A 12,238-nucleotide genomic window follows, 5' to 3' on the forward strand; every position below is an offset into this window, starting at 1 on the left:
CAAAATGTTAAACTTGATGGATCTGGGAATGTAGGGGTGGGTCGGGATATGTCGGGGGTTCTCTGGATAGCTGCCCTGTAAGTTTTAAAGTACTTAACAATTAAAAAGTCTCCAGGTTACAGATGTGAAAACTGAGGTTTGGGGAGTTAGACTTCCGTGCAGTCCCAAGTATGAGGCCAAACTGGGATCCGAAGCCAAGCTGGCCTCTCAGCCTTGCCTCCTGACAGCTGCAGGTCGGATCTTCTTGAAATGGGTCTAGAGAAGTTCCCTTGCTGTCACCTGGAAGCACCTTCAGCCTGTGCCAGGGTCAGGGAAGGGCTCAGGCATTGCCTCACTCCAGGGGCCACCCATACCAGAGACCATTCCCGAGGGACCTGAAGGGCAGCGGGCTGACTGCACCTTCCTTGTGGGTTGAGGAGGGCACTGGGGTGGGCCTGCGTGGAGGCAAGGGGCTGGCTGAGGAGGGCTCTCTGGACCCTGGATGATAAGGTTCCCCCTCAAGCCCCCTTGGACCTGAGCTTGGAGGCCTGGCCACCGGCTGTGGCCATGTGACCCTGGAGGCCCCTGCCAGTGTGACTGAAGGGGTGGACAGCCCTGTTCCCAGGGAGCCTCATCTGAGCCAGCGGTCGATGGCTGCAGTGACCTCATCCTCTTGGATCCTTCCCTGCTTCCCCCTAATTGATGGTTGCGTCCATATTAATTGGTGCAGCAGAGGCCGTGAACCGGGCTAATTGCTTCCAAATAGTACATCGTGAGGTCTCTTGGCGGATCGCAGGGGCATTCGGGTGGGAAGTGGCGAGGTTCTGCTGTGTGGTAATGAAGGACCCCGGGGATGCCATCTGCCCGGATGGGACTCGGAAGCCTCCGCATGTGCCGGGCACCGAGTGGCCTTGGATGCCCCCCCGACCACAGGCCAGGGGAAGGGCTGGTCTCCTGGATGGGCAGGAGGAATCCTTCTCCACAGTGGTTTCCACAGAAGACCCCCACTTTCACGTGGGGGTGATGGGACAGAAACACAGAGGCCTGAGGTGGACTTGGAGGCAGCAGAGGAAGCAAATGCTTGCCAGACCATAATAATAATAACTGTTGCTACAATCGCCAGGCTTTGCCTATCTGCCAGGGGCTATGCTGATACTTTTCATGTATCCCATTTAATCATTATTGCCTTGAGGAAGGTACTCTTCCCACCCCATTTTACAGATAAGAAAACTGAGGTGCAGAGAGGAGACATCACACAGGCAGTCCATGGACCCAATTTAGCCTCACGTAATCTGCCCCCAAACTCATGTTCTTAACCTTGACCTCTACAGGCTCTCCAGGGAGGCTGTGTTCCAGACACTCGAGCTTCTATCTTTAGTTCTGGAAGTTCTGGGTTTTTCTGGGGGGTTGGGGTGGGGGCAGGGGACAGGTGAGCATGGGCTGGGAATCAGCAGGGCAGGTGAGCATTCCACCACTGAATCACCATGCATCCTGGGGTTGTTGTTTTTTTTGTTTTGTAATTCCCAATTGCTTTGTAATTTTTCCAGTTTGAGTTCCTTTACAGGTCATCCTCTCCACATTTGGCTTATCTCAGTTTTTCCAGAATCTTCTTCCTTTTCTTCTTGTCTTTCCATGCCCTTAGGCTGGATGGTTATAGGGTGGAAAGAAGGGAAGGGCTTATTGAGTGCTTACTACAGATGAATCATTTTGTACATATGATCTCATTTAATCCTAATACAACTTTATGTGGTGGGTACATGTTCTCTCTACAGGCATGAGATAATGAGGACCCTGAGGCTCAGAGAGGGAAATGACTTGCCCAAGGTCACACAGTATACAGGTGGTGGAGCCAGGACTGGCCTGACGTCAGCGTCTGCCCTTCATTGAGACAGACATGTGGTCTCGGATGATCATTCTGTTACTGCTCCATGTCTATTTATAGCTGGGCATTTTTCACTAGGATGCAGTGCTACCCATTTGACCCGGTGCTACAAATACCTGGCACATGCACACAGTTCATCCTTCCCATACCCCTGGCAGGCATTACTAATGGATCAAGCTACTCTCTCCTGCTGAGCCTGGCTCTGCTGTTCCCACGTGGTTCAGGTAGCCAATGCCAAAGCCTCTGAGATGGCTTTCAGCATGAGAACCAGGTGCTGTGCCTGTCTCAGATGGTCATCATGAGGACAGGGCAATGTCTTCTGATTCCTTGGTCCTCTCGTCTCAGGGCCGCAGCTGGTCTCCCATAACATAAGGCATCCCCCAAACCCCTCCCAAATGGCTCAGAACAAACCCAGCCCAAAGTTCGGGCTCCTCCCCAAACACAGCCAGTTCTGGGAGTCATCTTTTTTGCAGTAAATATTATCCCAGTGCCATTAAATCAGAATTTGCAACTTTCACTCTTCTGTGGCAGATGATTGCAATGCACCCTCATAGGTGTGCCCAGGTTTTAAGGCTGGATCAGCACTTCACGGAGAAATGGAGCAATGCAATGCCTGAGACCATGAGAACTGTGTTTCCACCAGCAGAGGCTGCACGGTGCCAGGCAAGGTGTGGCCGAATTGTCCTGACCTCCTGGAACCGTAGTGACTCCAGCCCTTTTCTCCTGGTCATGAAAGTTTGTCAGTGACTGAGAGTGACATTCTTACAGGGGCCTCCGAGTATCTATTCTGATTTATCTAGAGTCAAATAATTGCATGCTTGGGTGCTCTGGTGTCTTTTGGTTGTTCTTCACACACCAGTGTCCCACACTGGAGGTGAGAACCACTACTCTAAGCCATGAGGCCGGGAATGACCTCTCCATCCTCCAGGGCCTGGCAGAAGGCTGGGCACATGCTGGATGCTTGCAGAAGGAGTGAAATTCTGAGCCCTGAGTCCCTGAATCTGTTCTGTCCATAGTTTGCAGAGGAGGTCTCCTGGGTTTGCCTGTTCATTGCCACTGCCCCCCACCCCTTTTCTGATTACAGCACCCATTTTCCTTTGGGTGCACAATTCTGCACCTATGCTCATTGTCGTGAGTCCAACTTTAGGGAAAGCTTAGTGCCTCAAGCCAGGACAACCAGAGCCAACAGACTTCAACTAAGTATTACCTGACTTCTTTCCCCTGTTATTGTCCACCCCCTTCCCAGCTATAATTGCCTGAGAATGCTTATCATTCTCTGACTTGTTTATTGCCTGTCTCCTCCAATAGAAAGTAAGCGCCAAAAAGGCAAGAACCTTGTCCTTTTTGCTTGCTGACAACTCAAATCTCAGAACAGTGCCTGGAATGTAATAAGTGCTCAATAAAGACTTGCTGAACGAATAAATGGTGACAACTTTGGCTGAAGTGATTAGAAAGGAGGGCCTCTCTTTCCACTGAAGTTGCTAAATTAGTAGACTAAAAGCCTTCCTTGAGGAGAGCCTACCTGAGAATGAAGACAGCATAGAGGGAAATAGAACTGGGGAGAATAGAGAAAGACTCCTGATGACACTGGTCACCTGGATCCAGCTGTGCCTGAAGCTGGATTAAACCACAGCACCAGATAGCTGTTTCCTCATGTACTCTACTGTATGCAGTTCACTGTGTTAGGTGCTGTACAGTACTTTGGTAAATAAAACCTGCCTTCAGAGTCCAGAGGAGGATTTAGGCAGCAAAAAAGCAAGCCAACAAATAAAAGTTATAATTTTGAGCCATGATGAGGGCAATGAAGACGTGTCATAGGATAGTTTGAGAGAGAATGATAGGGGAGACTTATTTAAGTTAAATATTCTGGAACATTTTTTCTGACTTAGAGCTTAAACTTGAAGGTTGAGAAGGAGTCCCCCTGCCTTCCAAGCAAGGGAAAGAGCATGCGCAAAGGGTCTGAGCTTGGACCAAGCTTGGCATGTTTGAGGATGCCAGAATCATGGCATGTGGAGGGTAAGGGGCCAAATGGCTTGAGATGAGGCTGAACAGGTGGACATTAGCTCATCACTTAGACTAGACCTTGAGGTCCAAGGTGGGGCACTGACATTTTATCTGATGTGCGCTGGTAAACTACGGAAAGATCTGGAACAAGGCAATGACAACCGTCTTGCCTCTAAACAGATGTGTAAGGCCTCATGAAGAGAATGGACTGGGGGAGGGGAGGCCATTTCATGGCTCCAGGAGAGAAAGGACAGTGGCTGGGGGCACTGTGGTCATGCTGGAGGCAGCCAGGAGCAGACAGATTTGAAACCTATGGTCTGCCTGAATTTTTCAAGGCCCTCTCAGTTGCACCAACCCTTGAGTAAGAACCCTTCCGCAGGTCCCTTCCAGGACACCCATGCCTCAGCCTGGCCCTGACACACATCCAGTCATTTCTGGTCACAGCCTTCCAAGATAATTCCCTTACCTGCTCCCTCTATTTTTCAAGCTGTTCATTACTTCCTAATTGTCCCAATTCCAGCTCTTTCTTGTTCTTGTCAAACACCAATTTAAAATATGAGTCATCGTTAACTTCACGCCATTCCTCATTTATAATTAGGCCCATTTCCCCTGCTCTTCCTCTCTCTCTTTTTCTCTTTTTGAAAAACTAGGGGAGGAAAAATATATTCTAATTTGACTTCCTTTATTATCTCTTTTGCTAGCACAAATGCTATTGGCTGTTCCACCCTCATGAGGCCCTTTGAAGGCCTAAGTGAGCAGCCTTCTGCTTCTGGATGGGTTAAATACTAGTAATGGCTGCAGCTGGGGCCCCTTCAAGGCTCCAGGAGGCCCCAAGGGAGGCAGCGGGGCTGACAGCAGCATTCGATGGATCCTGGAGGTATTTGTCATGGAGCCAAATCTCCACGCCGTGGGGCTCAGCCTCCCCAGCGGGCTAGCTCAGGCATGAGTAGGGCTGCAGCTGGACCATCATACGAAACCTCCATTTACCCTGAGAGCAAAGCTGACCTGCTTGGACTCAACCCCCTGGGAAGTAACCCTAGCGTCCTTCAATATGGCAACACCAAAGACCAGTGAGACAGCTGCTTTGGAGGGGTTACTTTAGCCATTCACTCAACAAACACTGAAGGCAGGTCTACCGGGCCACAAAGGTCTCCACCGGGAGGCAGGATTGCCTGGTGGTTAAGGGTGGGCTCTGGATTCAAACCGCCCAAGGCTGCTTTTTCACAGGCTGTGGAACTTAGGGCAAATGACTTACCCTCTCTGAACCTTAGCTTTCTCATCTGTAAAATGATAGGAATATGAACCAGTTCCTTAAAGAGCTGAAACAGATGCGGGAACAGATATAACAGAGGGTGTACCACGTGATGGAACAGATGCTGGCCAAGGGCAATGAGAAGTGAGAGCTCCTTGGGGTAGAACTACCCTGCACAGAGGAAGAGGCACAGGGAGCAGCGGCTGTCAACGGACATGGTCGCTCAAGGTTTCCGCACAGTTTTGGGGGTGAGTGAAGGGGACTATGGGACAAAGAGATTCTCCTGTGTGGTTCCATTTCATGCCATTCAGGAGGAAGCAGCTCTGTTGAGGGTGAGAGAAGGACAAGTTGTAGCTACCTCTAGGGAGGGTTATTGCCTGGGAAAGGGTATGACGGAGCCTGCTGGGTGCTGGAAATATTCCGTATCTTGATCCAGGTGATGGTACACGGGTGTATATCTATATCAAATATCTCCCAATATCCTTGAGATTAGTACACTTTACTGGGAATAAGTTACACCTCAAGGCAACAGAGAGAGCAATAAATAAATAAATAAGCTCTGGGGGATTTGCAAAAGGGCTGAGCAAGTGGAGAGAGGAATCAATAGCTCAGGGACCTGGCTAAGCACCTAGAACCCCAATATTTCTGATGTTCCCCCTCTTAAGTAAAAAAAAATACCTGGGAAAGCCCAGGACATGCAGTTATGAGGTGCCTTGCAGATGATCCGCGTGGAGAAGGAGACAGGAAGGAGAGGAGGAAGGAGAGAAAGACGGAAAGAAGAGGGAAAAGCAGGGTGTGAATAGTGAGGCTGTGGGATCCGCAGAGGGACCTGGCTGCTGGCACATAGGGTGCCTCTGAAAGTGCATGTCATGATTCCCCTCCTGGGGGTCACGGGCTCCCTTGAGAATCTGGTAAGAGCCATGGAGTTTCTGTCCAGGAGAATTTGCAAACGTGGACACGACTCTGCATACGATTTTAAAAGGCTCACGCACATGGGAATCTCATCCAAGGGTCCCTAGTCAAAAGCCCTGACCTGGAGGAAAGAAGGTGAGTTCAGGGGCCTGAGAGCCAGCCTTGTTTCCTTCATTGTCTCATGACACTTAGCGAGTTGTAACTACTCTAAGGGCTTTGGTTTTCACATCTATGAATAGGTCCACAGGTCAAGAGTGGAGTGAACAGAAATCCTGAGAAACCCAAGGCCAAATCTTCCTGTAAGACACCCCACATCTGCCCACTTTTCTCAGCTATTTCCTCCTACCATTTATCTACTCTCTTATCCACCCAGGTACTCATCCATGCACCATCCATCTACCATGCCTCTATCCACCCATTTATCTTCCTGTCCCACCACCCACTTATCCATCTGTGCACCCATCCATCCCCCACTCATGTAGCCACCCACTCACCTCTCATCTATTTGTTTATGTGGAGACTAGTAATGATCCCTTACAATGTGCCAGGCACTGAGCCAGCTCGGGGGATGCAAAGATGAAGAACTCACTGTCCCTGCCCACTCTCAGGTCATAGCGCGCATTCATGACACGCTCTGAAAAGTGCTAGAGTTGGGGGGAAACAGAGCCCTGTGCTCATACGCACGGAGTCTAAGGAAGGGGGGCAGTGAACGCGCCCTACGGGAGCTGAAGCTTCGGATGAAATACGAAAGGTGAAGTGCCACTGACCAAGAGAAGGAAGGGGAAGTGGCATTCCTGGGGAGAGCAAAGGCACAGGGGGATAGAGCCTGAGGCCTGAACATTTAGCCTGGACAGAGTATGAAGAGTGCGGGTGGAAAACTCAGGGGCTCTGAGGCTGGTGGGGAGGGCCATGTGCTGGGGACCCTGTGTGGGAGCCAACGAGCCCTGGTAGCATTGAGCACAGGTGGTCAGGGAAGGAGGAAACTTCCTAAGGCAGTGGCCAGCCCCAGACCTCCTCTTTTGTATAAATGAAAGCCCTTTCGAGGCCGGAGGGACTTCTGGAAAATTCCTCTTCCCTTCCCTTAGAGCCTGGAGGTTATCTGGGTTCTGGGAGAATAACAGGCCCTGGGTCATGAGCAAGCATCTACAAAACACTTAGTGATATGTGTAATTTGGATTTAATAAGAGGGCTGCTAGACTGCATAATAAAATCAAGGAGTAAGTGACCCAGGTGAGAACTGATCTCTATATGCCAGCTTCATTCGGTTTCAGGGAATGCGAAAAGGACTTGTGGGTTAGATGATGACTTTCCGGGCGGGCTCTATCTATGCTCCTTTCCAGGATAGCTGTTGAAATTACCCAAGGAATAGAAAACCCAGGGGAAAGCCTTTATCAGTGCATGCAACTAGGGAATGGGGACCTCTACCTTGTCCAAAGTGTCAGATGATTTATGCAAATATGTAGTGTGGATCACATGAGACCGAAGGCAGGTCTGAGCAGAGCCATGGAGGTCATGTGTTAGAGGAAGAGGATCCAGTGCATACCACTGTCAGCAATGGGGAGTAACAAAGAGGATCATTTCAGCTAGTGCCTCTGGGAAGGGCATAGATGGGCCACCATATTGTGGGAACCCAAGAGGGAACTGACCAGCTGGAGGTGCTGCTGTGGCTGGCTGCCACTGAGTGAAGCCAGGCTTGGTGGAGTAAGGGCATGCCTCAGCCAGTCTCCTGATTCTGTAATCACCAGAGGAAATAAGCTGTTTGGTTCTAGCTGAACTCCCAGATGAGGTTTGTGCTAGCCCCCACCCTGCTCTCCCATTTGGCTGGAATCCTTTCTCACACCTTCTGGGCCTGAGAGGATCAATAGGATTCACATACTCTCAGAAAAATGCAACTTGACGAGCAGAGGGCTGGCTTAGGAGGAATGAGCCAACAGAGGGAAATCATTCGATGTAAAAAAAAAAGTGATGCATCCAAGAGAATGGAAGAGCACATCCTTATGGAAGGGAGTGAAGGAGATAAATAAGAAAACTTGAGTGAATTTTAAATTCATTCTTCTCAATGCAATTTTAAGGGATGCTGCCACTAAGAAACTAAAGGACGCACTCATGAAAGAGCATAGCCTGAGATTAGGGAGGACTGGGAGGAGATGAAAACATAACTGGTGAATTAAAAGGTATAGTGGAAGCAGGGAACCAATTAAGTATTTGCAGAAAACGAAATCATAGAATAAAAGACAAGCGTGAGAATTTATTCAGAATTTAGGAGATTAATATGATGAAAGCAAAGTGAAATACATGGAAGACATCCAGGAATTACAGAAGAGGAAGCAGGGCAAATAGAGAAAAAAATTAAAAAGGAATAATAATAGAAGACTGTCATGAGTTTTAGTCTATAATTGGCTGTACTGAGCGCAAAGAAATCTAACATAAAGCAAAGCTGGGAAATTCAGATGCAAGAAAATTCTACAGGCATTTAAGAAAAATGAAAGAAAACAAACCCAAATCCCTAACCAACAACAACAACCCAGGTAATTCCTGTAGAAGAACAAAATTAGGCTTAACTCAGATTTCTAACACTCAATACCCAAAGTCAAAGAAATAAATGGGCAAAAGGGTTGAATGGACACTTCAAAAAAGAAGATAGTTCGTAAACCAACAAGCACATGAAAAGATGTTCAACATCGTTAGTCATCAGAGAAATGCAAATTAAAACCGCAAAGAAATACCTCTCCACACCCATCAGAATGGCTAAAACAACAGCCACCAAAAAACCAGGCAAGTCCAGTGTTGGCAAAGGGTGGGACAACTGGAATATTCGTGCATCGATGGCGGGACGGTAAGATGGTACAAGACAATGGAAAGTTATTTGAAAGTTACTGACAAAGTTAAACGTTCACATCTCTTGTGACCCAGCAATTCCGCTCGTAGATACATACCTAGGGAAGTGAATGCAAGGTGTGCAAATGACCTACACAAGAGCAGTAATCCCAAACTGGAAACCACCCAAACTTCTATCAACAGGAGAAGGATGGTTGAGCGAACTGTGGTTTAGTCATTGCATGGGATACTTGCAAGGGAAAAGAAAGAGGAAGGACATAGCGGTTCACACAACAATGTGGATGGACCTCAAAAACCTTATGTTGCCTGAAGTAGTCCAGACACAAGGGTCCATAGTGTGGGACCCAGTGTACGAAGTTCAGGAACAGATTAAACTATGTTTCTATCAGAATGGTGAGTGACTGCATTTGGCGGGTGGAAGAACAGCTGCAAGGGCCACAGGGGAACATTCTGGGGTGATGAGAATGTGTTCTATTTTGATCTGGTTTGTCGGGTCCAGTGTGTACTTGAGATTTCTGCATTTTACTGTAAGTCTATGATAGCTCAATAAAATACTTCAGCACTCCTCCCTCCCCCCCCAAAAGAGACAATGTTGCAGTGTCTGTAAGTTTCATGGTCAAAGGATTGCAGACCAAGGGCTCTATATCCTTTACGTCGCCTTTCACCTGCTAGGGTAACATCTCAGGTAGGCAGAGATGTACGATTTTGCCACCCGGGAAACCTCAAAAAGTGTACTCAAAGAAACAAATGGAAAAGGAAATAAAAAATAAAAATAACAAACGAAACAAAACAAAAAATGTAGTTAAAATACAAGCCCCATTTACCTAATTGACAAATCAAAATAAATAATTCAAGAATGTGGAAATAATGATTTAAAAAAAATAACTTGATGTTGAGTCACAAAACTAGGAAAACAAAAAAGATAAATCTATTTTTTTTCCAATGGCTGTCAACAAGGCAAATACAAAAATATTTACCCAAAGCAAAATCTATTAAATAAAACTATTTTGTAATAATAATAACAACTTGAATCTAATTCCCCAGAATAGAGTGACAGAAACTGGGGGAAAAAGGGAAGAAATAAAATCTTTAAGGAAATAAACAGATACAGGAAAAAAGATTAATGTACAAGGATGGTCACTGAGTTACTGACATGGAGAAAGAAACAATCCAAGTTTTCAACAACAGAGACCTATATAGACTACTGTGTGGTCCATAAAATTATGTACCCTTTTTTCCATCTGGACTTCTTTTCTTACAGGATGGATGACCTCAAGCGAGTCTCTTAAACCCTTGAGACTTAGATTCATCAATCTACAAAATAGGCTCTTTCATCTGTCACTCAACCAATGTTTGTGGGGTTCCCACTAAGTGCCAGGCACTGTGCTAGCTCCTGGGGACACAGAATGGACACAACCAGGTACCTGTACTCATGGCCCTGTCATACACTAGTGCATCAGTGGACGATGGCACTGAAACGAAAAACAGAAGAGGGTAGGGAGATAAAGAGGGAAAGGGGATGCTGGGGTGGTCATTTCAGCTGAGCTCTGAAGAAAATGAGGGAATGAGACATGCAGATACCTGGCAGAACAGATTCCTAGGAAGAGGGAACAGCTAGTGCCAAGGCCCTGAGGCAGAAGTAAGCTGGGTGTGCTGGAGAAATGGCAGTGTGAGGGCAGCGGTCAGCAAGGGGGTGGGGGGAGTAGCAGAGGGGGCCCCAGAGGTACCAGGGGCTGAGGGGGGAGGTGACTCGACTGCACAAAAGGCCTTGCGGACGTGGTAATGACTTTGGATCTAATGATGATGGAGCCACTGGGACTCGTGGAGCAGGAGAATGATGTCACATGGCTTGCATTTGAACAGAATTCCTCTATGGGGGGATAAATGCAGAGTAGCTGCAAGGATTAAATGCATTTCAAGGACCTGGCACATGGTCATGGCTCACTAGTGTTTCTTTCTAAATTCTATTTCCTCTGCACCCAGGAAAAGGTAGGGTAGTTCTTTTTGTTGTAAGGGATTGGGGGAAGAAGGGAGAGGGAGGCACCTTAAACTTGGAATCGGTCCTTCTTTTTTTTCTGGTTGTGTGTTGGGGGTTGAGTCACGCCCCCCCCCCCCCCCGCCTCCATAAAAGACCTGTCCAGGTTCCAATTCCTGGCCCTGCACGCGTGGACCCATTTGTCAACAGGACCTGGGAAGACGTTACTGGTTAAGATGAGGCCGCCCTGAATGAGGGTGGCTTTAATTCAATGTGGCTAAAGTCCATATAAGCAGAGGAGAGTTAGATGCAGGCAGTTAGGAGAAGCCGGAGAAGGGCAGACATCACCACGTGTTAGAGGCAGAGATGCATCTACATGCCGAGGAAACCCAAGAGGTGCTGCCAAGCCAGCACCAGAAAGCTTCAGATTCCAGGAGAAAGTGTGGTCTGGCAATCCCTTGATTTTGGACTTCTAGCCTCTAAAACGGTGAGCTAATAAATTCCTGTTGTTTAAGCCCACCGGTCTGTGGGATTTGTCCTAGCAGCCCTGGCAAACTAAGACATTGTGCTTCAGACAGCGTGGTCTGACTGCAATGGATTGCAAAGCTCCGTGGACAGGGCAGTGCAAACCACCTGGTAGGAATGGAATCCTGCCCTCCATGGGGATTTAGTGGTCATTACCAAGTTTCTACTAACATAGCATCTGATGATTTTCCCACACACAGAGGATGGTAACACTCCCCAAGGTCCACTGCCCGTCCAGAGAAGGTATCACTGCTCCAGGAATGCTGGCCAGCCAAGGCCCCTCCCCAAAGGCTTAGTAAGAAGACAATGCTTTTGAAATGGGTCTTTCCCAGGGTTCTTCCCTGTTGCATTCCCCAGCCTTTGAAACCCAGTGCTCTAGAAAGAAGACTTCTTAATCTGAGCCCATCCTTCCCTCTTGCTGTCCCTGGGAGTGGTTGCTGGGGTGGTGTGGAGGGTTTGCTTGGAAGTGTGCTCTTTGTTCAACCACTCACTAGTGACTTTATCCCCTCAGTGTCCACCGAATGTCTTCCTTGGTGACCAAGCACCATGCTGAGCACTGGGGAAAGAGAAATGAGCCAGACGCTGTCCCTGCAAGGAGACAGGGTCCATCTAACTGGCCATGTAATGTGCATACTAGATGGGTTCCACTCCCGCAAGGAAGGTTATAGACTGGGTAAGACCATGGGCTCTGGGCTCAGCCAGACCTGGGTTCAAATCTTGGCTCTGCCATTTACTAGCTGTGTGATCTTGGAGAAGTTATTTCACGTCTCTATGCTTTGGTTTCCTTCTCCGTAAAATGGAGATCATAATGCATACCCATCTCATAGAGTCGGTATGAGCTTTGTGTACATAAAATGCTTTACCTGAGCTT

This window comes from Tamandua tetradactyla, chromosome 5 (assembly GCF_023851605.1).
Source record: "Tamandua tetradactyla isolate mTamTet1 chromosome 5, mTamTet1.pri, whole genome shotgun sequence".
Taxonomy (NCBI): domain Eukaryota; kingdom Metazoa; phylum Chordata; class Mammalia; order Pilosa; family Myrmecophagidae; genus Tamandua; species Tamandua tetradactyla.